The 26,420-nt window shown below is 32.8% G+C and overlaps 1 pseudogene; it reads left to right on the top strand.

Moving 5' to 3' along the window:
* The first annotated feature begins 8,868 nt into the window (after positions 1–8,868).
* Positions 8,869–26,420, top strand: part of LOC149555185 (DNA mismatch repair protein MSH2-like) — a 177,497-nt pseudogene continuing 159,945 nt past the window's right edge.

Below are 26,420 nucleotides of genomic sequence, written 5' to 3'. Positions count from 1 at the left end.
AAATCCCCAAGAAATTTGTTCCAGACTTCCTGGAACCCCAAAATCCCAAATTACCTTCATTCAAACCCTCAAATCTAGGGTATCACCAATATCACCATTCCCCAAACTTCTAGATCAATTTTTTTGATTATACACCTTCACACTGATCATATAAGATGATACAAATTGCAAAATACCCCCTTCATGTGGCTATAACTCCCCCTACTATACCTAACCACCATTTCCATTGAAATTTCTTCACAAAACCCTCACTGTTCCGTAACAGTCAATCAATGTTGCATTATTTATGTTGTTCAAGAGTTAGTAGGCTATTATACAAGAATAACACATCCCATGAAGCTAGGGCCCTTGGATTTTCATGGGATGGCCATATTATAAAAAGAACCTAGATTTTCGCAGGAAAAACTCAAAACTTGTAATCTATCAACTGATACCAGTTGTCTAACTTTCAGCACAGTGTGTATCAATCTTGTTCAAAAAAAATAATGAATGAAAAAGAACTTCTATTAAATCTCAATGAATGGAAATAAGGTTCCTAATGCATCTCCACTTGGAATCCAAAACACCAAACTAATAACAATGTTGAGAACACACAGTTTGCTATAAAAAAAAATTAAATTAAATTATTAGATCCATGTTCCTGTCCATACTCCAGGCTATCCCTCTTATACATTGCCTAATTTGCATATATATTATCCTCTTACAACTGCCACAGCCATATTTGGTTGGTTATAAGGCTTACAAATAGTTAATGATCCCCTTAAATTGGATTTCCCTCCAAATGTACTCCTAGCCATTGTTATTCAAAGTTTTGAATTAACAAAATTAAAAAATATTAAATTTTTATTGAATACTAACATTAACTAATGGCTTCCTAATACCTTAATCTAGACTTTAGAGCTTTATTTGACTCTAGGACACTACTGGTCCACATTTAACTATATTTATGTCATGTGAGGACATCATAAACATGCAACTTAGTCTTTTTAGGACATTACAAAATAAAAACATTTGATTACATTCTTGTCCATTTGTATTGCTTGGATATCTCCTTGTCCTCCTCACTCCTCTAGTCTTCATTGTTTGTTTCTCTATCTTCATAGAATGATCTTGGTACCCCTACACCAATGCATCAAGCTTTTCAGCTTGCTTGTGATAAGTTGGTTTTAAATCAAAATAAACATTGATTTCTTGTTCAAATTTCTTATGGTGAAATGAATTCTTTGGATTTTATGATATTGTCTTAAATTTATTTAATTACATATCTCCTATGGGCTACAATTCTTTACTATAAATTAGTGCATTTCAAAAAAATTGGCTTTGTTGAATTTGCAACTAGAGTTCTAACTGATATCCTATGTAGAACATGACCATCAATTATGTTGCATCAGTGAAATTTATTTTAACATATTCTTTGATAGTCTTCTTCATAAATTTTTGGTGCCACTTTCAATGGGCATGTATTCCCTTAAGATTATTAACCTTTATATGTCTTGTATCACTACCATCTAAATTCTGCAGTGGCTATTTAAGTAGATGAAAATGAACAATTATTTTATAGAGATGGAGAGAGAGTGTTATTAAAAATAATAAATTTGGTAACCAAGACCAAATGTTTTTATACAATGATAGAAATTGGTCTGCCTTGAACTATTAACTATTATTTTATTATTGCATGAGTCTTTTATCTTTAATTGACTGACTTTTATAATACTTATATGTAATTTTATATACTCTTACCTATGGATAATGAAGATGACAAAAATTAGATTAACCACCTAAACATTACCACATTTGCAAAGAAAGGGGGATCTACTAGAGTCTCCAATTTGAGAAGATTGGGCATTTGCAAATGCTTGAGAAGATCTACTAGAGTCTCCAGTTTGAGAACATTGGCCATTTGCCAAGGCACTAAGGTCCAGATTGGGAAAAATAGAGAGACGAAAATGAGGACATTTTATGCTAAGGCTTAGCCATAGACCTATAATTAGAGAGGTTGCTTATCATTAAAACACAACTAGGTGTTAAATATATGAACCAAGTTTCCCTTAACAAAGTGTAACACAATTATTTATAACAATCTTAAAATGCATACCTCATTTTGTACACAAAACTCCTCAAGATAGATGGGGCACTCACTACAATCTATAGGCACTACCTTCATGCAGAATTTCAGAAGCTCCTGATTAATGCTTCAACTACTTCTCTCTGCATTTTACTCATTTTTAGTAAAAATAAATAAAAATTACTTGTTTAAATAAAAGAAGCTAATCAATGTATAAAAGAAAAAATAGTTGTTAGGGTTATCTGACAACTAGTCTACTACATCATAGTCTTTGAAAGAATACTTGCATTGATATATAACTATGAATTTCAAGTCCATGCATTAATTGAATTAAAATTACATGTATACCCCTAACCTATCTTCAAGTACTATAACAATAACTCCTTCAAATGAATGGAACTCAAGGAAACACTAAATTTTGTAAGTTCCAATTATAATCAATGGACTACAAAAAACTACTAACAATAAATAGAGTCTTACTGTTGTTAATATTGAGACATTTTAACAAAGTACATATTAGTGTCGCCTGATCTCCTATAGTGTTGGGAACATTTCTAGTGGTTAAGTTATAATATAACAATATTTTAAGAAGTTCTAAGTAGAAGACACTATGGTTTCATTGATTTCAAGTCTCCTAAGGCAAGTGAATTTATCTTACTTAAGATAGACACAAGATTATGTTATTAATAGTATATTCTCATGTATTTTTGGCTTCTTTCCATGTGATGATGGTGTGCTTCTATGCAGGTTGCTAAAATTATAGTAGATTGCATGCACAATTATCTTTTGTTTGAGAACATTTTGAAAGTTCAACTTGTTCCATCTGAGAAAATTCACCCTAGACTGTAAGATATTTTAAAGAAATTTGACTGTGATCTAGAAATAATTTTCACATTCATATGCATTATCAGTCATAGAGTATACTATAGGAAAACTAAAAATACCTATTATGTTTTGGTGTTTCAAACTACTGAACAATGAAATGCTCAATATCACAGTGAAAATACTCATACAATCTTAAGGATTAGCCAATTCCTAATAGCAATTACATGAATAAACCACTATGACCCAACTTCAACAAAACCAAAGGATGGTTTCCTACTCTTTTGGCTCTACTAAACCAAGGTGGGGATACCTAGGGATGATTCTAATGCAAACTGTTGTGTAGAGATTCTTTTAGTTTCATTCTGATTCTCATCTATTACCCACTAACACATAAGCAGTTTACTTCACTTCCTTTAATGTTCTCAAACTTGTATGCATCCCATATTAGCAGATCTGGTCATAATTCTCCTAGGATTTACAAATATTCCCAGAAATAGCAGCTACCTAAGACTCAGAGAATAGATATAAATGAGTAGTGACCAGCATTTATAACTTTGAACAAAATGGAATGAAAAATGATTTTGATTTTATAATTGATTTGATATGCAGCAGCAGAATTCATCCATGTTCACTTCTGACTTATGTGACCAGTGCCTTATCCATTGGGCAAAAAATTGACTATTGGTGGGAGATCTAATTCAAATAACTTGTAAATGAATTAATCAATTGTAATCACCCATTCCCATTCTTATGAAGTATCCTTTTCATAAATTCATAAACCCTACTAATTTACTAAAGCATTTCTATAATTCTTTGAATTAAAAGCAACAATGAAATTAGTATACAACCCATCTAGATTGCATTCAGTCAATTTAAACTTTATTTAAATGACTTGAAAGTAGATAAACACATAAAATGGAGATAGAAATTGATGACACGGATATAGTGCAAATACCCTTTTGTATTATCCTTTTATATGACTAATACAATGACCAATAGAATGAAAAGCCCAAAATACCTTGTTGATTCTGTCATTTCAATATATCATCAGAGAGTACAACTGGAAATAAAATCAAAACAACTACACACTATTGGACCTACTATATTCTCTCAAAAGACTAAAAATTATACAAAATTTGGACCATCACATTGCCTTGAAAACTCACTTATATAGGCATGAATTGCAACAAGCAAAGGGTAAATGTGATTGAAAAGTGTCCTTTTACAACAATGAATACACTACCCCTTTACAAAATATCCAGACACCTTAACTCAAAAAGAAACAATAAAAACAATCACAGATGACAGCTGGAGCATAAAATCTTTAACTTTGTCTTTTTCTCTAACTACTCCCTGTTGGTAAAGCTTTGATTTCTATGATTGCTTCCCAGACAAATATTTCTCTTTTGGTGGGCCACTCACATTCCTTGACTATTTTTAGTTCACTAACAATTTTTTGCCACCTAGCATCATTAATTACCCTTCCTTCTACGGCAAACCTATTCATTTCAGTTTCAACCTTGAATAAGGTATCAATTAGTTCATTGAAAGCACATTCATCAATATCATCCACAAAGATTGATGCCACCTATGGCAAGTCTACAATATGATCAAAAGAACTAGACCATTCATTGAAATCTTTTAGTTTGTCATCAGGATTAATAACAAAAAGAATTAAAGAATAAAAACCACTTGTTAATAATTTCATTTTACTTTGAATTACTGCCAGCTTCCCTATGAAAATTTGCAATAAATCTTTCACCTTATCCATACCCTCCTTCACAGTAATAACTTTATCTGGGAGATCTGGCTTCTTGGCTAACAAGGGTATCAGTATGTCAAAGAATTACATATATAGCCCCCATTGTTGAAAAATTGGCTCAAGCCATCCAATTGCATCCTTACATACATGTTCTATAGACTATAGATTTATGAATGCATTATAAGAATCTTGAGATATCCTTTTCAAAGTGCTTATTCTATGGTTTAATACATTCATCAAAACATTTTTCTTGGTGGCACTGTCAAATTGAGAAACTCCTGACTCCATACTGACCTCAAGCACTGGCACTGTCACCCCTATAGGTATTTCTTCTATTTGGGCTTCTACTTCTATAGTGTGCCTTCTTTCTTCCTCTTGCCTTGGTGCATTTTCTGCCTCTGTTGATGCCTTGAGTTGTTCTTTGAGGGATATTATTTCTATTTCCAAATTTTTAATTTTCTCCTCCAACTCTTCTATTCTCTGCTTCTGTACATGGCTCATTTTGAGCTCTTCTTCATACATTTTTCTAATGTCCAGGAACTCATTGCACATTGCAGCTAGCTTATCCCCAATTTGATCCACCTTTTTCTCATTCATGAGAGCAAAGTGTTTAACCAAACTAGAAATCTCTTTCCCAATAGTGCTCTCTAATGTCCACACAATCATATTGGCTTGTGCAGTCTCCTCTATATCCATCATTTTGGGCTTCTTAGTGTCAGGGGCTACACTCCATACTGCTAGGGTTTTTGTGTCTATATTAAAATCTGACCCTCTTTTAAAACCCTCACTGCTAGTGGCTTCATAACTAATGGCTTTGTCTTGTCTTCTCATTTGATCCAGAACAAAGGCCCTCTCAATATCCCAATGTGGTATTAGAACCATACCACTCCTATGTACTAACTCCATGGCTTCTGCAGAGGTCATTGTTTCACTCTCAAGATCATAAGCCAATAGTTTTTCAACTAATTCCTTATTCTTCTCTAGATCCTCTCCTGGCATGAGACTCAATGTGAGCTCATTTTGTTTGATTTTATAAAGAAAACTTTTTAACTCTAATGATTTAATGAAATCATCATCTTCCATGAACTTTTCAGATTGAATGAGCATGTCATCCAATCTTGATGCTACAACTTGAAGATTAGTGGAGGCCTTCCCTACTTCTGTAGCCCTTTGGTGTAAATAATTTTTCCTAATATTAGCAAAATACTCAGTATTCCCTGACATTACTTGTAGGGCTCTGCTTACCACCTTTTCTGGGATGTGCATTGTCTTTTGTCTCTTATTTCCGTTTGGCACCCAAGTTGAAGATGATAGTTGCTCCTCTTCTAACTCAATCTCCAATTGTGTATCTGGCTCAGGGGATTCTCTATTTACAATGGCTTCCTCTCCCTCTGGCTCATGCAGCATTTGTGACAAAATGTAGTCAAAATTATCCATCATTTTTCTTAAGTTATTAGGATATGGAATCTTTATATAGAAACCCTTAAAATTAGGGTTGGTCCTCTTCAAAGCCTCCTCTACTCTCCTTGTCTCCTCATATTTCCTTAATAACTCATCAGCCTCCCTTGTTGCTACTATGTTGGCAATTAAGTCCTCTATAGGGATTGGCTTGCTTGGAGGTAGAATGTATCCCCTAATGGCCTTGACCTCATTGGTAATGTAATTGTCAGGGTCATACATCCTATAGGGCCCAGTAGAAAATTTGTACTAGCCTAAATACTCACTTAATTCCTCAAATGCATTCTTGCCTATTGCAAAATTTCCTACTTTAAAGGTTCTACAGAAAAAAGTAGGCTTGTGCAGAGAGGGAGGGGTCGTTTCTTTATTCATCAATAAAAATTGTCAGAAGAATTCAATAATGGCCAATCTAGGGGGTAAATATTTAGGCAGAAGATGAGGAGGTTGTGGGCATGCAAACACTCTGATTAAAGTGCACTCCTTAAATAAAAAGATACTCCCCCAGTTATGATCTAATTTGGTTTTTTCATCTAAGAATGAGGGCCTAAGAAAAGTCTTTAAAACATTTGGTATCCAAAAGAAAATATGATCTAATTGCCTCATAATAGAAGAACTAAACAAATTAAAGAAAACAAGGGCATTTGAATAATAGAAATCCTTATGCCAAATACGAGTCCAAATTTGCACAGGTAACTCACCAAATTCATCAGAAGTTTGATCAATGAAGCCCCCACTAATGTATCCAATGTTGTTATATAGGATAAGGTGCATCAGCAGTGAATAATGGTGGAACTTGAAGTTTTTCATCTCTCCCTTCTTTGCATCACAAATCTGCATGTGCATACTATCAATGATGAAGGCCACATAGTCATACTCCTTATGGTGGAAAGGGTCTTGTATATCACATGCCATCAGAAAAAGAGAACCATACACACGATCCTCAACACCATCACTTTCCATCACTTTGTGCAACCCATACACTATGTTTTTGAAATAATTCTTAAACCTACTCAAAGGTAGAAAATCCCCCACCTTTTTTTGAAGTAACCCTACCTTTTTTACCCTATAAGGAATATGTGGCAGCATAACATTGTTCACAAAGTAGGTTTTATTCCTGTCAAACTTTCCCTGCAAATTTGCAATGTCAATAGGTACATCCATTTGTCCCATTAATCTAAAGGCTTCAACAAAAGAAGTTTTGTCCAATGTGCATTATGCCTATGGAATGTCCTAGTTATTGGATTGTAGGAATTCATTAGGGCCTTCAAAAAATCAACATCAATGAATACTTTTGGAAATATCAATTTTGCCATGTTTCTGTTCCATGGGTTACACATTGGCACATTTTATGTTCTATTTTGATAAAAGTACATAAAAAGATCATAACTAGTCACTCTAGGGAATTCAGCATCTTGAACAAAAACATATGGATCTCAAAAAATATGGTCATTTACAAAAATTGCATTCGATGATCTTGGGAGAATTTTCAGCCAATCCTCAGCATGCTTTTTTTTTTCTTGATCCTTGTCCTCTTCTCAGTCTTAACAGAACCCTTTTTCCTTTTCCCTTCCATTGTGACTTCCATGACATCATCACCTTCATCTTCAGCCTCAACCTCTTCTTTAGGAATTTCTTTGACTTCTTTGTCAGCCATGTTCTCTTCAAATTATATTTTGAGTTCTTTCACAGTAGCACAAAGCTCTACAACTTTCAAATTTCAGAGTGAAAAAATAAGCTTCTTCGTAGTGGAAAATACTCTAACATTCAATCAAATTTTTGATGTTTTAATCATACAACTACTAGCTTTTTTAATAAATTTAGCATGCACAAGCTTTAAAACCATTCATGCAAGTTGTCAACAAGGTATGTTAATTGCAAATTTTGATCTGGGTGTACTTTTCAATGCTTTATTTTACTTGGTTGTGGTGATTTTGTCCTTTCTACTTGGTATGACATGTCAGCAGCTTTCCTTTCAAAATCTTGTCTTCCGCCCTTACGCTGAATCAAGATCTCCAGTCCTTGTAAACCCAGAAACACCTTTGGTGAGAAGGATGCTTTAAAACATCCCAAGCGTAAGAGCATTAAGGCCTTTTAAGTATTGCACTGAAATCCTTTTACACCTTTATGCAACCCTTACACTGTAAGATCTTAAACCTTCTCAACTGACACCTTTGTTGTTACGATTTAACCACTCCTCGTATGAGCGTAAAAAACCCTTGTTAAGACTTTCTTTTTACCCTCTACACTCATACGTACACGTATCAGTGGAAACCTTAAAAATTTCTTCTATGTAGCTCCACTCACTTCATTACCCGGGACACTGTAAGACTTCAAAATTCATCTTTCGATCATACGCTTTTATCTTCACCTGTGGCATCGAAATATCTTTTAGCTTTCTTTTATTTCTCCTTTATGCCTTTATGGGTTACCTTTACCTCATATGCTTAGAGAGCCTTTTGAAATGATACCCCACTCCTACTTTTTCCCTTTCTCGTAGAAGTGTAAAGCCCCTTCCTTTATTTCCCTTATTTACCATTTTACGCTTATACGCTGAGATTGAACTCATAACCATGGAGAAAGGATAAAATAGCTCTTTGTTCATACGCTTACCTTGCGGTGTAATGACAAAACTTCCTTTTCCACCTATCAACGACCCAAATCTGATAATAAAAATGAGAAAATAACATTGCCGTTGATTTTGTGCACATGTAGAATTTAGAACTTAAGTTGTATGCCATGCGGGTTGGGCCCATCTGACATGGATGATGTGTCTTCATCAGATTCACTTGTACCAGGGCTCATCTACCAACTCAACAAGTCTCACTCAACACTATCACTGCTAAAACATGGCTTTACGATTTCTCGCAAGCCCAAGGAGCATATGCAGGTAAACACATTTGAACTTTACCTTCGTCCTTATGGAATCCTTTTACCCGTAGAATCGTAAAACCTTTCATGCATCCTTTCAAAACATCCTTTATGCCATGCTAGGTATTACGACCTTATGCTATCCATTGAAACATATATGCATAAATCATAACTCAATACCTCTTCGCCCCTTCGTTCAAACTACTTACTCATAACCCCATAATAAGATCTTTCAAAGTGCAACTGATCTTTACGCTTCTTCGCTTTAAGACCATTTCTATGATCGAGAAGCCTCTGGACAAACCATTTGGCTACTACGAGAAACAAAAGTGTATCCCTGTAGAACATGAAATCCTTTACGTTGTTACACTGCATTATGAAACATGACAACGAAAACAAAAGGAATAAGGTATTTCGCTCTTACGTGAACCCCTACACTGTAAGAGTGCAAAGGATGAATTTTAAGCACTTTACAAATCCTTTTCAAAAATTTGAAAGCAAACCTAGGGTTTTTCACACTTAGGGTATTTTCATGGCTGCATTAAGGGACAAACCTTGAAAATTTAATAGAGTTTGATAGCACATGAAATAGGGCACGACTAGGACAACCTAAAAAATTAAAACAAATGAGGAAAGAAAACCCTAGTCTGCTTAATTCAAAGACCTAAATGATTTTTCACCAAAATTTCATAATTTTTCTACACTGTGAAAAATCAAACCAACATTATGATTGGGCATTGATAACAAGGTTAAAAAAAAAAATTGGATTAGTTTCTGTTGCCTATGATGCACTTCCTTTGTGTATTCATTTTTTGTTGTTTGGCTTATAGTCTTTAGTTGTTAAAAATAGGTCTTTGTTGTGTGGCATTGGTAATTTTTCCCACCACATTTTGTTTTTAAATTATTAGTTATCACAAATTGCCTGAGCATATATGATTGTTACTTTCTGATTTTGTATGCCTTGGAGTTCACATTGGCATCTATAACATCTTATATTAATTATGTGCATATCTATGGTCACATAGAAATTTAACAAAATATCATTAATAAGGAAAGAATTCATGTTGACTATCTTGCCTTGTCTCCATGCAAAGATTGCTTGATAGTTTAATGTGTACTGAAATTATGGAGGTTGTGAACAACACTCATGTTACATGGAGTCACGTCTTTAACAATCTATTTGATCCAACTTGAAAAGTGAAGAATGAAAAAATACTAAGGATATTTATGTAGAATTTCATAAAAAGAGATCTTTCTTATAACTATTGTTATTAGCAAATGCCAAGTAGAATGCATAGTTCTGGAAAAAAATTTATTTTACCTTCTAAGGTCTTCAAGATCTATTTGCACCAAATATGCGTCTGTGAAATAACATTTCACCCCAAACACTATTCTTTGGTAACTTTAAAGTGGGTATTAATGCATTAAGCAGTTAAACACTTGATGAAACACATGTAACAACATTCATAGTTAAGCACTCTTTTGAAAACCTTTGAGCACTTCTTCGCACAATCTTTGTAGAAAAGCTCATTAGTTTGTGCTCAAAACATTTGTATCCATATGTTTACTATCTTTTTATGTTCTAGATCATTGGAGACATGGGGAATTGCACTCAAAATTGCAAAAAATTCATTGTATTATAATGCAGAAGTGTTGTTACAATTAGAGAACACATTAGTTACACCAAATTTTTCTTTCAAAAACAAATGTGCAGATATAAACATTAAGTACATGTTCATTTTTTTTGCAGATAATATATACATTAGTTAGATCAAATTTTTCTTTCAAAACTATATGTGCAATTATAAACATTAAGTACAACATGTCCAATTTATTTACAGATATATTTTTCTATGAAGAAAGACCACGCCTAACAACATGAACCTAGAACAAAATAATGAGACAATGGCTACATTGTGGTCTCAGTTCTGAAGAAAAGTTGATAAATGTAATTGTCCTTGAAAAAAGTGTAAGGGCTTAAAGAATCAAAGAATTATAATCACAACAGCACAGAGACATTGTAGGCAACATGGTCACATTGAAGGTGGCCATGATTTTCATCTATTGTTGAATGTAAATTTCCTACTGGAGGAACACTGACGTGTGAATATCCAAGCTAAGGATAACACTCCCATGGGAGAAGATAATAATGTGCTAGAGGACATGATTGAAGAAGATGGTATTGGAGCAAGTGATGAAGAGGCTTATGATGATGGTACTAGTGCATTTGATAGTGATGATGAAGATGGTCTTGATATACCTTTACTTGAGAAGGCACACGAGCCCCTATACAAAGGCTCCCAAACAACTCTTCTCTCAGCTATAGTGTTGTTGGTGAACTTAAAGTTTATAAATGGTTTATCCAATGTAGCAATGTCATGTTTGCTAAGGTATGCCATTTTTTTCATCTTCAATATTAGCATACAATTACTATTTATTACATTAACAATGCATATTTGTTGTTGTAGTTTGATAGGTGAGTTTTTGTTACCACCATTAAATATTTTGCCTCATTCATACCAAGAATTATCTACCATTATGAATTAGATTGAAATGAAGTATCAAACAATACATGCATGTCCTAATGATCACATTTTATATCATAAACAACATAAATTTAGAACAGAATGCCCTGATTGTCATATTAGTAGATATTAGTCAAATCAAATAATAAAAAAGGTGCCTCATAAGGTTCTTTAGTACATTCCCATTATTCTGCGTCTTCAACAATTATTTAGGTGCACTAGCCTGGTACAATTTATAGATTACCATGCATGCAATAGAAGTCAAGATGACATTATGCGAATGCCTATGGATGGTTTTGCATTTAAAGAGATAAAAGAAACGTGATCACACTTTAAAGAAGAAACTTGTAATGTAAAGATTTCATTAGCAGTGGATGGTGTCAATCCATTTGGAGATGAGATCTGTTTACTCAGTGTGGCCTATTTTTGCTATTAACAATAACATTCTTCCTTGGATGTCTATAAAGAGGGAGCACATAATGCTGTCAATGATTATGCCAAGTATTTTTTTATTTAATAGTTTTCTAAATTAATTTATAAACAAGGCATGAAAATGGTCATAATAATTATGTAATGTTTATGTTCCTTCAATTACTAGGTAAGTACCAAGTTAAAGATATGAACGTGTATATTGAGCCCCTAATTGATGAGTTGTTGAAGTTATGGAATAGCATCACTATGTATGACATCTCTAGACCAATAGGACATCGACAATTTCAATTCCATCCAATGCTTTTATGGGCAATACATGATGGCCTTGGGCTAACTCATTTTTGTAGTATGTTATATTGTTAAGATCACATATTTTCGATTTGTTACAGTGTTTACACATTACTTATTGTATGCTTAAGATGCACATGATAATTGTACATGATCTTTTAGGTTTTCAGAAAAAGAAAAAATTTACATGTCCAATTTGTGGTCCGAAGATGAAATCTCGTCATTCAAGAAGTTTAGGAAAGCAGGTGTTCAATGAGTTTAGGCACATTCTCCACAATAATCATAAGTATTGAATTACTAAAAAATATATTTTTAATGAGAAAGAAAAGACATCATCAAGGCCACGAAGAATGACACCTTAGTTATGAAAGTTGGAATACAATCGACTAAATCATCGAGGTAATGTCCAGTTTGTTGTCTGAAGTTTAAAATTTGTACTTTGATATTGTCTTATATTTACTAATGATGTGATTGATACTCATGAAGGTTGTCAAGACATCAATAACCAACTTCCTAGAGGAATAAAAAGTTATCTTACTCAATTTAATAGGTTACCGTACTACAAGGATCTCCCAATCATGCATTTGTTAATGTTATGCATATTGGAAAGAATGTAATAGAGACACTATGGAAAATATTGGATGGAAGGCATGATAGAGAAAAAATAACCAAAATTTGTACCAACATTCATGAATCCAATCATGCACTAAAAGTTTTCATTGAATCAAATAGCAATGGAGACCACATAAATACAAGTGTCCTTCCTTGGTTATTAACGGAGCAACAAAGTGATGCATTAAAAGAAGCCATAAAAAAAAAAATTTAAAAATCCAACAGGATTTGCTACAAATATAAGCACTCTTCTATCAAAGACAAGTGATTTTGGGCTAGGGTTGAAAACACATGATTGGCATACCTTCATCAAGGTAACTCATATTCTTTATTTACAGTATATTTCTAAAATTGAATGTACTACTTATTGCATTATTTAATAATATATTGAAATGATCATTTTTTAATGATTGCAATACATCCTACCTCTATCCCTCCCACACCAATTTGACAACAATATTAAACAAGTTATATACGACCTTGGAAAATACATGAGGTTAGAAGTGTTTTTTCTTAGATTTGTATAATTCTATCTAAAATCTCATTTATATGTTCTTGTGTGTTGAATCTCTTTTAGGTGGTTATCATTTAAAGAAATTGATTAAAAAAAGATATAAAATATTGGAAGAGAAAAATTTCACAGCTTATGTGTGAAATGCAAAAGTGTCTACCTTCAACCTTTTTCAATGCTCAAGAACACTACCTCATACATCAAGTTGAGGAGATTGAATTGTGTGGACCTATACAAACTAAGTCAATGTGGATGGTTGAGAGGCACTTTAAATTTATGAAGGGCTTGGTTTGATAAAGAGCATGTCTTGAGGGTTCTATGGTAAAGGGATATATGGTTTACTAGACCATGGTCTACACTAGTGAATATCTTCCAAAGTTTGTAGCAAATATCCATGTAGATCACATTTGGGATCCCAATTTTAATGATAAATTTGAAGGAGAGTACCTGATAGGAAAAGGTAGATTGAAGAGATTGACAAGAAATTATAAGTTGATTTTTTTTGTAGTTTATTAATTCTTATCCTTCATCAATATAAGTTGTTTCTAACTGGTCTAATCATTTTCTTTATAGTTGGTTGTGAGGGGTATGCACTACATTTGTATATTCAAACAATCTTGATTGGATGACAATATGGATTGAACAGTCTCAAGAAAATGGTTTCTCATTAATATGAGATAGTGTTGCATCATTGGTTAAAGAAGCTCATCATAATGAAGATTTCAATGTTACACCAATGGTACTTGATCTAGTATATGTCTTAAGAGATACAAAGGTACACAAAAGATTACTAATCATGAGCTGTAAGTTTAATATCAACTCACAGATAGATGACAATAATCTTGACATGTTTGAAAAATTGCAGGTCAAACACCACAAAGCTATTTACTACCATGGCCATAAATCTCACATAAAAAATTCAAACGAAACAAAAAAATGTGTGATTCTAGGATAAGTGCAGTCTTTGTGGTCACCAATATTTTGTCTAAAACTGACATACATCCTCAACAATCTAAAAATTGATACTATGGAATTTTGGATGATATATTTGAGTGCAACTTTAATTCATTCAAAATAGTTCTATTTGTTGTCAAATGGTTCAGGCTATGGCTTAATTAAAATGATCCTGGTAGGACTGTTATTGAACATGATAGTGGATTTACAATGATTAATACAAGGTCATTTGAGCCAGTCAGAGATGAGCCCTATGTTCTTCCAAGCCAATGTGAACAAGTGTTTTACTTTGGCATTCCACACAAACTAGGTTGGTCATTTGTTGTTATACATGATCCAAGAGGAAGACCGGTAAAGTATAAGGTGATGGAAGAAGATACTGAAGAAGCAGAAAACAAAGAAAATGATAATCACGAAGGACTGTTACCCAATGATGAAGAAGAAGATGGTGATGATTTTGGTCATGTTGACATAATGGTGATGATGATGATGATGATGATGATCAAAATCATGTTGATGATGATGGTGATGATCATGGTGATGATGGTCATGATGATGATGATGGTGATGAAGATGGTGGTGGTGATGACGATGATCAAAGTGACAAGTATGATGATGATCAATGAAATATCTATCTTGGTACGATCAATGTCAACTATGATGGGGTCATGTACAACCAAACTTTTCTTTCAAAACCATATGTGTAGATATTAACATTAAGTAGAGCATGTCAAATATATTTTTTACATATACACATTAGTTACACCAAATTTTTGGCTAACTTAAGATAAATGATTTACATATACAATCTACTTTATTATTAATATTTTTTTGGTAAGTCTATTACTTTTATTTTTCTATTGATTCTTTTTCACAAGGCAGCATGGATAGACCACCATGTCACACAGGCAGGGATGCACCTTATCACACACCTTCTTCAACAAAGGTAAACCTTAATTATTGTAATTGTTCAAATTATATAGAAATAAATGTTGTATTATTATGTTCTTTCAAAACCATATGTGCGGATACAAACATTAAGTACAACATGTCAAAACCTTAATTATGCTGCTGATTTCTAAGAATTACTAGTCTTTTTCATAGGGCAACATGGGTAGACCACCACGTATAGGCAGAGATGCACCATTTCACACACCTTTAGCAGAGGTAAACATTAATTATTGTAATTTTTATTGTTTTTGATAAGAAAAATAGGTTTTGAAGGTAATTTTTATTGTTATATAGAAACAAATGTTGTATTATTATGTTCTTTTCATTATGGCTTTGGAGTTATTTTGATGACATTTTACTGATTTTGAATTTTTTAGATATACACATTAGTTACACCAAATTTTTCTCTCAAAACCATATGTGTAGATACAAACATTAAGTACAACATGTCAAATACTTTCATTTCGCTGCTGATTTCTAAGAACTAGTAATCTTTTTCATAGGGCAACATGGGTAGACCACCGCGCACAAGTAGGGTTGCACTAACTCAGACACCTTTAGTGGAGGTAAACATTAATTATTATAATTTTTATTTTTATATAGAAACAAACATTGTATTATTATGTTCTTTTATTTATGGCTTTGGAGTTATTTTGATGAAATTTTATTGATATTGATGTCACAAATGATAGGAAAAAGCTAGAATGACAGCAAATCAAATGTGATCTGAAATGCCAGCATCATTTCTACACGAAATCACCTCTAGTATTGATCCTATGTTCATTGCCCAACAACTCAAAAAAAGATACACTGATGAAATTGTTAACATTATCATCGACTATGACACAAGCGAGGATAAAGAGGCACTGAAAAAAGAATTGGACCATAGGGTCCAATCTTTGAAGGTAAGCAGTAATTAATCTACAGCAATAAAAGAAGTTCAATAGATGTTAATATTTTATAGTATCTTATGGATCATAATCTAAAATATTATGTGTTCTTGTATAGAAATATATGATAGTTGTGACATCATATGGTGAACATGGTGAGGGTTGTAGCCCACAACCTTCGTGTAAGTAACACTTTCTTTGTTTGTTTTCATCAACATTATAATACTTAATCTTTTTTTTTGGACACTTCTAGCTAGTATCCCATTTTATCTTTATCCATTGCAAATGTCTCCTTCGATCGAGGTCCAATATTGCCTTGTTCATTGTTAGCAACAAGGAGCATGCAAACATCCTCATCTATGCCCAGTACAACTGGTAAAACCTTGTATTGCTATATTGCACAATGTGTTAATCATGCTTTTTTTTTTTGGGTGGATTTTGCACTCGTGTACCTATTTTGTGCACTAATAGATAGACCTTCAGTTGATAGAGCAATAGAGAGCAGTACTACTGAAGCTAATCCATTTCTTGGAGCAATCTGTGTGACTAGTACTGGTTCATTTGAAGGGACATTATTGTTGAACAAGAAAAGTATGTTTCATTTAAATTATGAAAGCTTCTAGGTTCTTTAAAATTGTTATTGTTTAAACTGTAAATTTAGTTTACTTATACATAACTCATTTTGGACTGATAATCCCTTTATGTTTTTGTAGGTAATAATATTTTCTTTGACCATCTTTTTGATTTGACATTGAGGTTATTTGGACCCACCATACATAAAAGGTACGTAGTTTCATATCATTGCTACATAATTTTTGTTTTCTTTCATTTATTGTTCTATATTAAAGTTATTGATCTAACAATTTAAATTATTTTTTGAAGGTGGAATTTATAGGCTTCTAAATTAAAAAATCAGTTGATTACATCTTTTGAGGACTTATTTGGAAAAACCATTTTTGACACTGGCCTACTTTTGAAAAGAGCATCAAGGCATATAAAGACTGTGAGGGATCAATATAGAAGGGGTCTTATGGAGAACCCAAAGTACAAGAGTCCTCCTATAATTCCACTGATGGAGTGGAATGAAATAATAGAAGATGCAAAGGAGAAAAGGCTATGTGAAAATAGAGTAAATGAACTAGCACAGGGCAAAAGAAGGTATCTCATGATAGTATTAAGTACATTGTAATCATGCACTAATTAGTGATCTTTGTAAATATATAATCTAACATGTTTGAAAGTGTTCATAGACTACAGGACACATTTGTGGCTATAAAAGTAAGACTAGAAAAAGTTGGCCAACACAAACTTGGCTCTAGTGGCTATATAAATCTCTAGTCTAGAATTGTAAGTAGCGGCAATGAAATTATATATATATAATATAATTTTGCAAAAATAATTAATTAATGAAACCATACATGGAAAACTAACGATGTTAAGCAAAAAATATAGGGCATAGAATTCAATGTGGAGCTCACAGATGAAGATAGAAAAATTGCCTTGCAGGAAGGCTATAAAGTCGTGGTTGCACACCTATGCCAAGAATCTAAAAGCCTTACCCAAGAATCTAGTACACCAAATGAGACATAGGTAAATTGGTCAAATGAAAAGTAAATGAAATTGAATAGTTGAGAAAATTCTTTTTTGGTGATAGTTTTGAACATAAATTGATTGCATAACAATGCGCATAACATTTTACTACAACCTTCATATCCTATCATAGAACCTTCTCATAACGAAGGTCATGATGTGCATTATAATGGTGGAGGTATTAATTTTCTATTGGAAATTAATTATGAATACAATTTAAATCTTCAATTACAATTTGACTTGTATCCTTTTTTTGAATATTTTAGAGCATGTTGAACATCATGGTGAAGGAGTGGAGCATGTTCCAAGTGTTCAACATGTTGACATGGCAGCACATCAAAATGTTAATGTACATGATGTGGAATTGTCAGGTAAGAAAAATGCATGTTATGTTGTACTAGTACTTAATTATAGACTTATAACAATTAAAAAAAGAAAAAGAGTATGCCAATTTAACCCATTTACTTGTTCTTGCAACAGAGCTCCCTTTAGTGCAATAGCCTCCTACTCCTCCAAAGAGGAGGAGCCATCATAATTTGACATTACATGTACCACAAGAGGACAATGAGGAAGATATTGATGCTCCTATCAGCCCTTTTCTTAACAGAGCTAAAAAAACAAAAAGAAGAAATGATGTTTTCAAAATGGTCTTTGATAAACCTTGTTGGATGATGAAAGAACTTTGTTTTAAGTAATTATCTATGAATTTTGTGTATTAGTATTGATTTTTATTTTATGTTAATGAATATTGTTATATGTTAATTAATTCTTGATTAGTATTTTGTATTAATGAATTTTATAGATCATATTAATGAATGTTATGTGATTTTACTGATTGAATGTTATAGTTCATAAATGGAAGAATGAATGAATGAAGTATGTAATTAGATGATAATGGGTAATTTAGATTGATGTTAGGGGGAGGGGGTGAGGAAAAATGAGCTTCCACCTTCATGTGGTTGGCCTTGTTAAGTAGAGAATATTATAGTATTCTCAAAACCAAGTGAAGCTCAAACTAACATACCAAGGAATTGCAAAACCCAAATCCATCTACCTCTCATCTTCTCATCCCAATAAGTCATATTTTCTGCCACTTTTTGCATATTCAATATTTTATTATTCACAATCTTGATAATTGAAGCCTCCATCTTGTTGGTAAGTTGTTCCTATCATGTACTTTTATTTTTAAAAATGCATCTATTTCTCTCCTACCATAGCTCCCATATGACAATAGGTGGTGTTGTAGTCCACAAGCCACCATACAAATAGTCCTTATTTTGAATAGATGTTTATCTTTGGTCTTAGCTATTTTGTAAATAGCTAATTATATCCCTCCTTAGTGATCTAGTTTGCAATAGTCATTTGACAGTTGCTCTAAACAACCTCAACCCCATATCACAAATCACACACATTGTGATTATAATGAGCACTTGTCTCATATACAAAAACTTGCTCATACACATCACTGGTACACAAGTTAACTAGCTTTCCATACATCACATACATAGTAAGTAGCTCCAACATACATCATAAAGATTGTAGTGACCTACTCACATGTGAATCACAAGATAATAGTGACTAGTTCGCATATAATGGCTAATCATTCCCCACCCATGTGCATCCTAAAGGAGGGATTGTTAGTGCATTGTGCACTACACTATGGGTTACATTCCTTTCCTTGGTCTTGGCATGAGTAGATACTTTGGAAGGGGATTAGGTTCATCCCATGCTAAATCCAATTGGGTGAATTTTACCATTTCTACTTCAAATTAAACCCAAAAGCATACCACGAAGTTCATTCAATTATCACCTACCTATTCCTCATTAGAAATTCTCTTCCCTGTAGTCCCTCAAATAGCCAATCAATTAATCCTTGAGGAGGTAGCCTCATGATAGGTGTTAGACATATGTACCAAAAATCCTTTGAGGGAGCCTACTCAGAAATGGTTTCCAAGGCCCATGGACAAGTAATTCCCCATCTTTCTCAAGGTTAGTGATGAAGAGTGCAACAAGGAATTGAATGGTTGAAAATGTATTATGAATCATCAATTATTCCTTAATGTAATTCAAATTCATTATGATGAAAATTTATCATTAGGAATTGGCATTCTCCTAGTAAGGAAAGTTTTATATTGTTATATTTGAGTGGGATCTAAACCCTAGTTGTGAATAGTAGAGTAAGTTAGTAAAAGTCTCAATAGGGGAAATTGTAGTAGTAGAGTATGTTAACATCCCATTTGAGGAAGGCAATGAGTGGAAAGGAAACTAGTAAGTCTTTAATGGCAGCAATTTGACTATATATCAACTAAATATTGGTGAGGGTCCAATAGATAGTTACTGATTATTGGAAAAGTATCAAAATATTACACTTTGACTCAAATCAAGAGTCACATATAAAATAGTCATTGGCTGATGGATGTTGTGATATAATTCTTTAAGATATGAAGTCATCTATTCACTTAGGCATCGAATAAGATTCAACACTCTATCATAGATTATCAAATGATGGGGGCACATAGAGCTATAAAGGATATGAAAGAAGAGCAATCACAAACCTCTACCAATAACACAAAATCTAAGTTATTCAAGTTGATAGATGATAAGATGATCATAGAACTGACTAAATATTTAATGATATTAGGATTACTATACTGCTCATGGGGATGATGCACTCTTCATTGCAAAATCTTACTACTAGACCACAACTACTCTTTGTCAGTTAGGTAATGGACATGATGCTCTCTCAAGTGTGAGCATTAGCAAGGATATGTTTGAAATGATTATCACAAAATTTTTGTTAGAGAGGACTTATTATACTGTGAATCTTTTTGAGGGAAGTGGATCAAATTGGAGGTTGGCAAAAATTGGAACCACTAGCAAGCTTGGTAGTTTTGAGGACATTCTCTTTGCTAGCAATGACATATGAGATACACCAATGTTAATCACTCTTCAATATGATATTCATGAGAATGATTACCTTGTGGGTATGGCCTTTTTTGACCTGAAAAAGAGAACTTTAGGCATCATCGAGTTTCTTGATGACAACCAATACTCAAACCTGGAATCTACTATGATAGCTCTTGGTTGTAGGCAATGCTTGTTAACTCTAAGTAGTGGAAAGTCCACTGATAATAAATTCCTACATGATGTATTGGCAAGTTGTAATGTTCTCTTAACTAAAATGAAGAAATCTGATTTCAAGTCTAGGGATTTTGATCAAGATCTTTGTTGCCTTGTAAAAAGTTCAGTTGAGTAATTGAAGGACATAGTTGCAAGTTTAGAGTCTACTATTGGAGCTTTAGGGGGCCTCCTCTCTTACATAGATTTGATTGCAGATGACAACAATTATGGAAAATTTACCATTTAGCATTATCACAGAGGCAGATTTATGCAGCTAGATGTTGCAGCTTTACAAGCATTGAATGTTCTTGAAAGTAAAATAGATGTGAATAATGAACTTTAGATTATTTGGATTGATGAACAGGACATGTACTGCTAGCATGGGGAAGAGACTATTGAATAGGTGGCTCAAGCAACCTCTCATATATGTAGAAGAGATCAAGTGTAGACTGGATATGGTGCAGGCATTTTTTAAGGATGCATCATCATGCCAAGATTTAAGACTTCATCTAAAAAAAATTGTAGATATTGATTGACTTGTGTGGAAACTGGAGAAGGGTAGGGCCAATCTACAAGATATTGTAAAGCTCTATCAAGCAAGGACCTTTAAGTTTTGATGTATTTGATTTTTTATACTATGCATTTGCAATAACGTGCTTTGTATTTTTTCTCTTCTATGATCATATGGATATTTTTGCACTAAATTTATGTGTTTCTATCATGACAATGACATTGTGCTTTTGAATGAATGTTGATCATTGCTTTGTATCTAAATTTATTTGTGTATTGTGCAATTGCACTTACTAATTAAATGGTGTATTTTTTCATCTATGATTGTTCTTAGCTATCATGCTAAGCTTGTAGTTAGCAGATATCACATCTTTTATAAGATGAGAACTATGGTTTTCAAGCACTTAAGCTATTTTTGGATTGTTTTTGTTCACTATAGTTATTGTACATGTGATAGAAAAGCATACAACTTCCTATAATGAAAAATTCACTCAAACGATATCAAGGGGACTTTTCGTTATTGATCAGGGAAAGATATTTGGATGCCTTTGACCTTTGGACAGATGAAGAGCATTTGACAAAGTTTGTAGCACTTGTGGAGGTTGTTGTTGATCTCAATCAACTTGACAATGGAGAGTACATGATCTTAGTTGGTTACGATCCTAGTCTGACAACATGAAGTGGAAGAACAAATTCAAAAAGTACATCATAGAGTAGCAGATGATCTGGATCTTCCTATTGACAAGGCTTTAAAACTGGACAAAGGTACACAATTTGGACAAGAGGAACCAAAAGTACAGAAGAAGTTGAATACATAGTATATAGTCTTAGAAACACAGAAGAATGGAGTCAAATTAACAAATGCAAAACTTAAGCGATTGGGGAGCAATGTATTAAGTTATCATATGAATATTCAAGTAGTCAAAGGCAACTTGTTACCCGTGTGGTATAGATAGTAGCAACATTTACTGAGGTAAGTTTTTTTTAGTCTTTCTTTTTACCTTATTTAAAATTTAATCTTTGTGAGAAATAATTCTATACATAGTCTTAATAAAATTTTCTCTAATATTGTGTTCTTTTTTAATATATTTATGGCTTTAACTCATATGCCTTCACTCGTTGTTGAGTCTGACTGTTTTTATTTAAATTCCTTAAAGCTTACATGATTACTTCAAATAATAATGGCTAGATTAAGCTATTCCTTTTGCATGCTTATTGAATCTTCCAAAAAGAATGTATTATTGTAGGAAAACTAAATTTTTTATAGGTGATGACTGATTTGAAATTTTCTTAATGCTAGTTGGATGATTTTGTATGGATATCAAGTAATGTAGTAAGACAAGTTTTGAATGAATTGGTTCTTGAACTCATAGGCCTTTGATAGCATACAATGATAGTCTATGTTCACACTAAGTAGTTAACTCTATGCTTCATATTTCTTTAGGAGTCAGTCCCACCTCTTCAACAAACCTATATGTTTGCAAGAATTACAAGCTTAATTTTTTTTATGTTGCAAGAATTAGACCTCTTCATTGTTGCACTTGGAGAATAATATTTTAATTTTTTAACAAATTAATTTGTTAGCACTATTTTTTATTACACCACTATGGGTATGTAAAAATGTTGAATGCAAGTCATGGACATTAGAGACTTGTTTTTGGAAAGGATGCATAGTTATTAGGGGAAGAGATGTATAGCTATAACATGTACATAGTGTCATTATTTATCATTTTTCTTTTGACATGACAGGACACATAATTGTCCAACAAGTATGGTTTTTACACATCTTTTTCATAACACATTTATATAATAGTTAATTATAATTAAACTCAAATTTCAAGAAACTTTGTGGATTTGCTCATATCTTGTGTAAGAATTGGCTATAAATATGACATGCTCACCTCAATGTGGATAGATAAGACTGTTTGACAAATACTTGCAACCTTACCCCTCTCCTAATATATGATGCTTTTGATGGTGAATATCCATTGATATGTGGAAGTTGGAACTGACTAATTTAGTGATTGGGCTATTGAATAAAAGACTACAGCTCACTTTGATTTTTGCCATATGTGCACCCAGCCTGTACCTTCTAATTTTTTTTCTTTCATGTTATTTAGGCTACCTATTTTAATTTTTCTACTTTGGAGAAATGTTGTGAACAAGCACTGAATAAGATTGGATTTGTGTATTGTAGTCAAAATTCAAATAGTTACATGTCTTGATTTTAGCATTATAGAAAAATCTTGAGCTACTCTTTGTGTGTCTGATTGCTTAATCTTCTATACTAGTTTAGACAAGACAAAACTATATGAACTATAATTTTAGTTGTGTGATGATTCATCTTTCCTTATTGATATGTATTCAGTGTCTTTTCTCTAATTTTGGTCTGCTTAGAACTTCATCCATGTTAATTCTTATTTTCACAGTGGAACAGTCTACTTATGCTCATTATGTACAACACCCTTTTGGTTGGTTTATCATTATACTTGAGTGCTCTTTAGGGTTATCTAAGACTAATAGATTCAAACACTCTATACAGTATATTACCAAGAGATATTTTTCTAATAATATAGACTATGAAAGACAAAGATCTTTAGGCACCAGTATCTATCATACTACTCTTTATTTTGGGTTTGACAAATGATCTTATAATCATATACATTCCTTTAAAGCCTAGTTCACAAAGACTAATTTAATGCTTTTCTTTGTTTCCACAAATGAATGCCCATTTATCATTTGTATATGATTCGATCACTTTACTATTAAATAAGCATTTAACAAAAATGGAAGTAAGGTTCTTGACATGAAACAAAGGTGCATTTTTAATTAGGTTGTCTTTATGTCAAATTAAGATACCTATAATTCTGCAAATTAACCTATTGTTAGGATTATTATTAAAGGCAAGTGTTCTGTTTTGTAGGCAGGGTAAAAAAATTGGAAATAACCATAACATGCAGAGTAGTTGATGGAGTTGTGTTCGCATTATGTTTGGTGGGAATTTATGTCAAAATTAAGGCTAGAAAACACTTAGCACAAGTTCATTGCATAGCCATAGATGGTAAGTTAAGATAATTGTTTTCTATTTTTATTTGATTTTCTCCTAGATAACAATTTTAATAGCTCCTTGCTTTGTACTAATAGCTTCAATGTCTAGCAACATGTAGATCATTAGGTAGTAGAAATTAGTCCAGTGATGTGGTAATGTACTCCTCATATGATGTTGGTTTCATTACATGTTTAAACGAGTTAAGTGTTAATGTTTGGCATTAAAAGATCTCAGCTCAGAGGTTGAATGGTTGGAAGACTTGGTTCAGGGTTAAAATTTTTAATTTACTTACACTCTTTATCTATTGTGATTGGCAATAGGCCATTCTAGTCATGGTCTATTTTTAAATTTTTCACATCCTCAAAGACATTAATTAGGAAAATATTTGAGAATTTTAGTGCTACAGGGACTCCATGCCATACTTAATATATGACTTATAGCTACTTTTTCCCCCATATGTATCAAGAGAGAGATTTCATATAGCGCATCCATAATATAGCCTATAGAGGAAACAAGGATAGTTTTCTAGTATTAACAAATGCTTCTGGATATAACTATGTAGTGTTTTCCAGCATCAGCATTTGAGAAAAAATGTGAGTGTGATCCAAACTATTGATGCTGAAAAAAGTTGCATCATTATATCCAAAAGCATTCACTAGAACTATCATGAACTGTGGAAATTTCATGTCTCTTATAGTTTTTTGATGATCTTTACCAAAATGAGGGATCCTTCAATGCCAAATTTTATTCAAGGCATTGTCTTTATTATGAGGGGATGCTTGCATGTTGTCTATCTTTAAAATTTGCATTCTACCTTCTCTAGAATTACTTTAACATTGCATGCTTCCAAATTATAGTGTCATGATAATGACATCATAAATACTAGATGAGGAGCATAGTCTACTTAGAAAGAATTAAACAAGGCACTTGCAAAACTTGAAAAGACCTAATTTAATGCTTGCACAAGGAAGAATTAACACTATACACATTATTCCATCCAACAAAATCCACAAATGAGGTAAGCTAATTGTGATTATTTGGAAGAAATAATCTGATAGCATTCATCCAATATTTTTGCTCTTATTTCATGGATAATATGATCTTTTGTTTTCAAATTTTGAGATTTGTAGGTCTTCTTCACGAATTATGTCTATATGGATTCAAAGGGCTTGCTAGTAGGGTTGCACCTATTGGTGTACATGTAGCTCTTTTACTTATAATGGTAGGGGAAACTCTAAGTTCTATGGGGGGCTACCTTGGTTCAATTATAGTTCCTCAAGGTTTGAATTTTATGATGGCAGATGTGCTTACTCCAAATAGGATTTTGTCTAAACCAATTCCAGTTTTCAAACTGAAGTTCATGTTGAGAAGTTTTGCATTGATTACTATGAGAATAGTGAGGTATATATATATTTGGAATCACAATCTGGAGCTTTTGTTCTCCTTCACACAACCACTCACATAAAAGAAAAAATAGTATTCTAGCCACCATCTTACAACTCTTTGTTCTTTTTTTGTTCTCCTAGCTACATTTTTTCAGTTTGATAATCTCAAAATAATTAAGCCTCTTTTGAAAACTACATTGAGATGTTAACATTAGGTATCTTATTGTTATTCATTTTTCTCACCCATCTTTATTTAGGTATCCCAATTTCACATCGACCTTTCTTTATGTGAAACAAATGGAAAGGAAGTTCTAAGGAAGACTATCAGTGTGAATAGCTCTCTGCAACTTGGGGGCATCACAATCTATCAAATAGATTGGAGTGTCTTAGCTCTTCAAATACACAAGAATGGTGCAGGACCATTCAATCTTGCAATGGCTACATTACAGAGTATAGATAATAAAATTTTTGGTACATTCTTGCCACTAGAAGATGATAATAGTTCTACCAATCCTAAAGGAATGTAAGTATACATGGGAAATATTTATTTCTAAAATATTTAAATCTCTCTTTGAAAGAGCCAAAAAAAGAAATCATCTTGAAGGATATTTTTGTCATTTCCTAA

This window comes from Cupressus sempervirens, chromosome 5 (assembly GCF_028749045.1).
Source record: "Cupressus sempervirens isolate cs-2001-9-10 chromosome 5, ASM2874904v1, whole genome shotgun sequence".
In the NCBI taxonomy this organism is placed as follows: Eukaryota; Viridiplantae; Streptophyta; class Pinopsida; order Cupressales; family Cupressaceae; genus Cupressus; species Cupressus sempervirens.
Note: the sequence above shows the minus strand (reverse complement) of the source record. Positions and strands in the feature narration are given on the sequence as shown.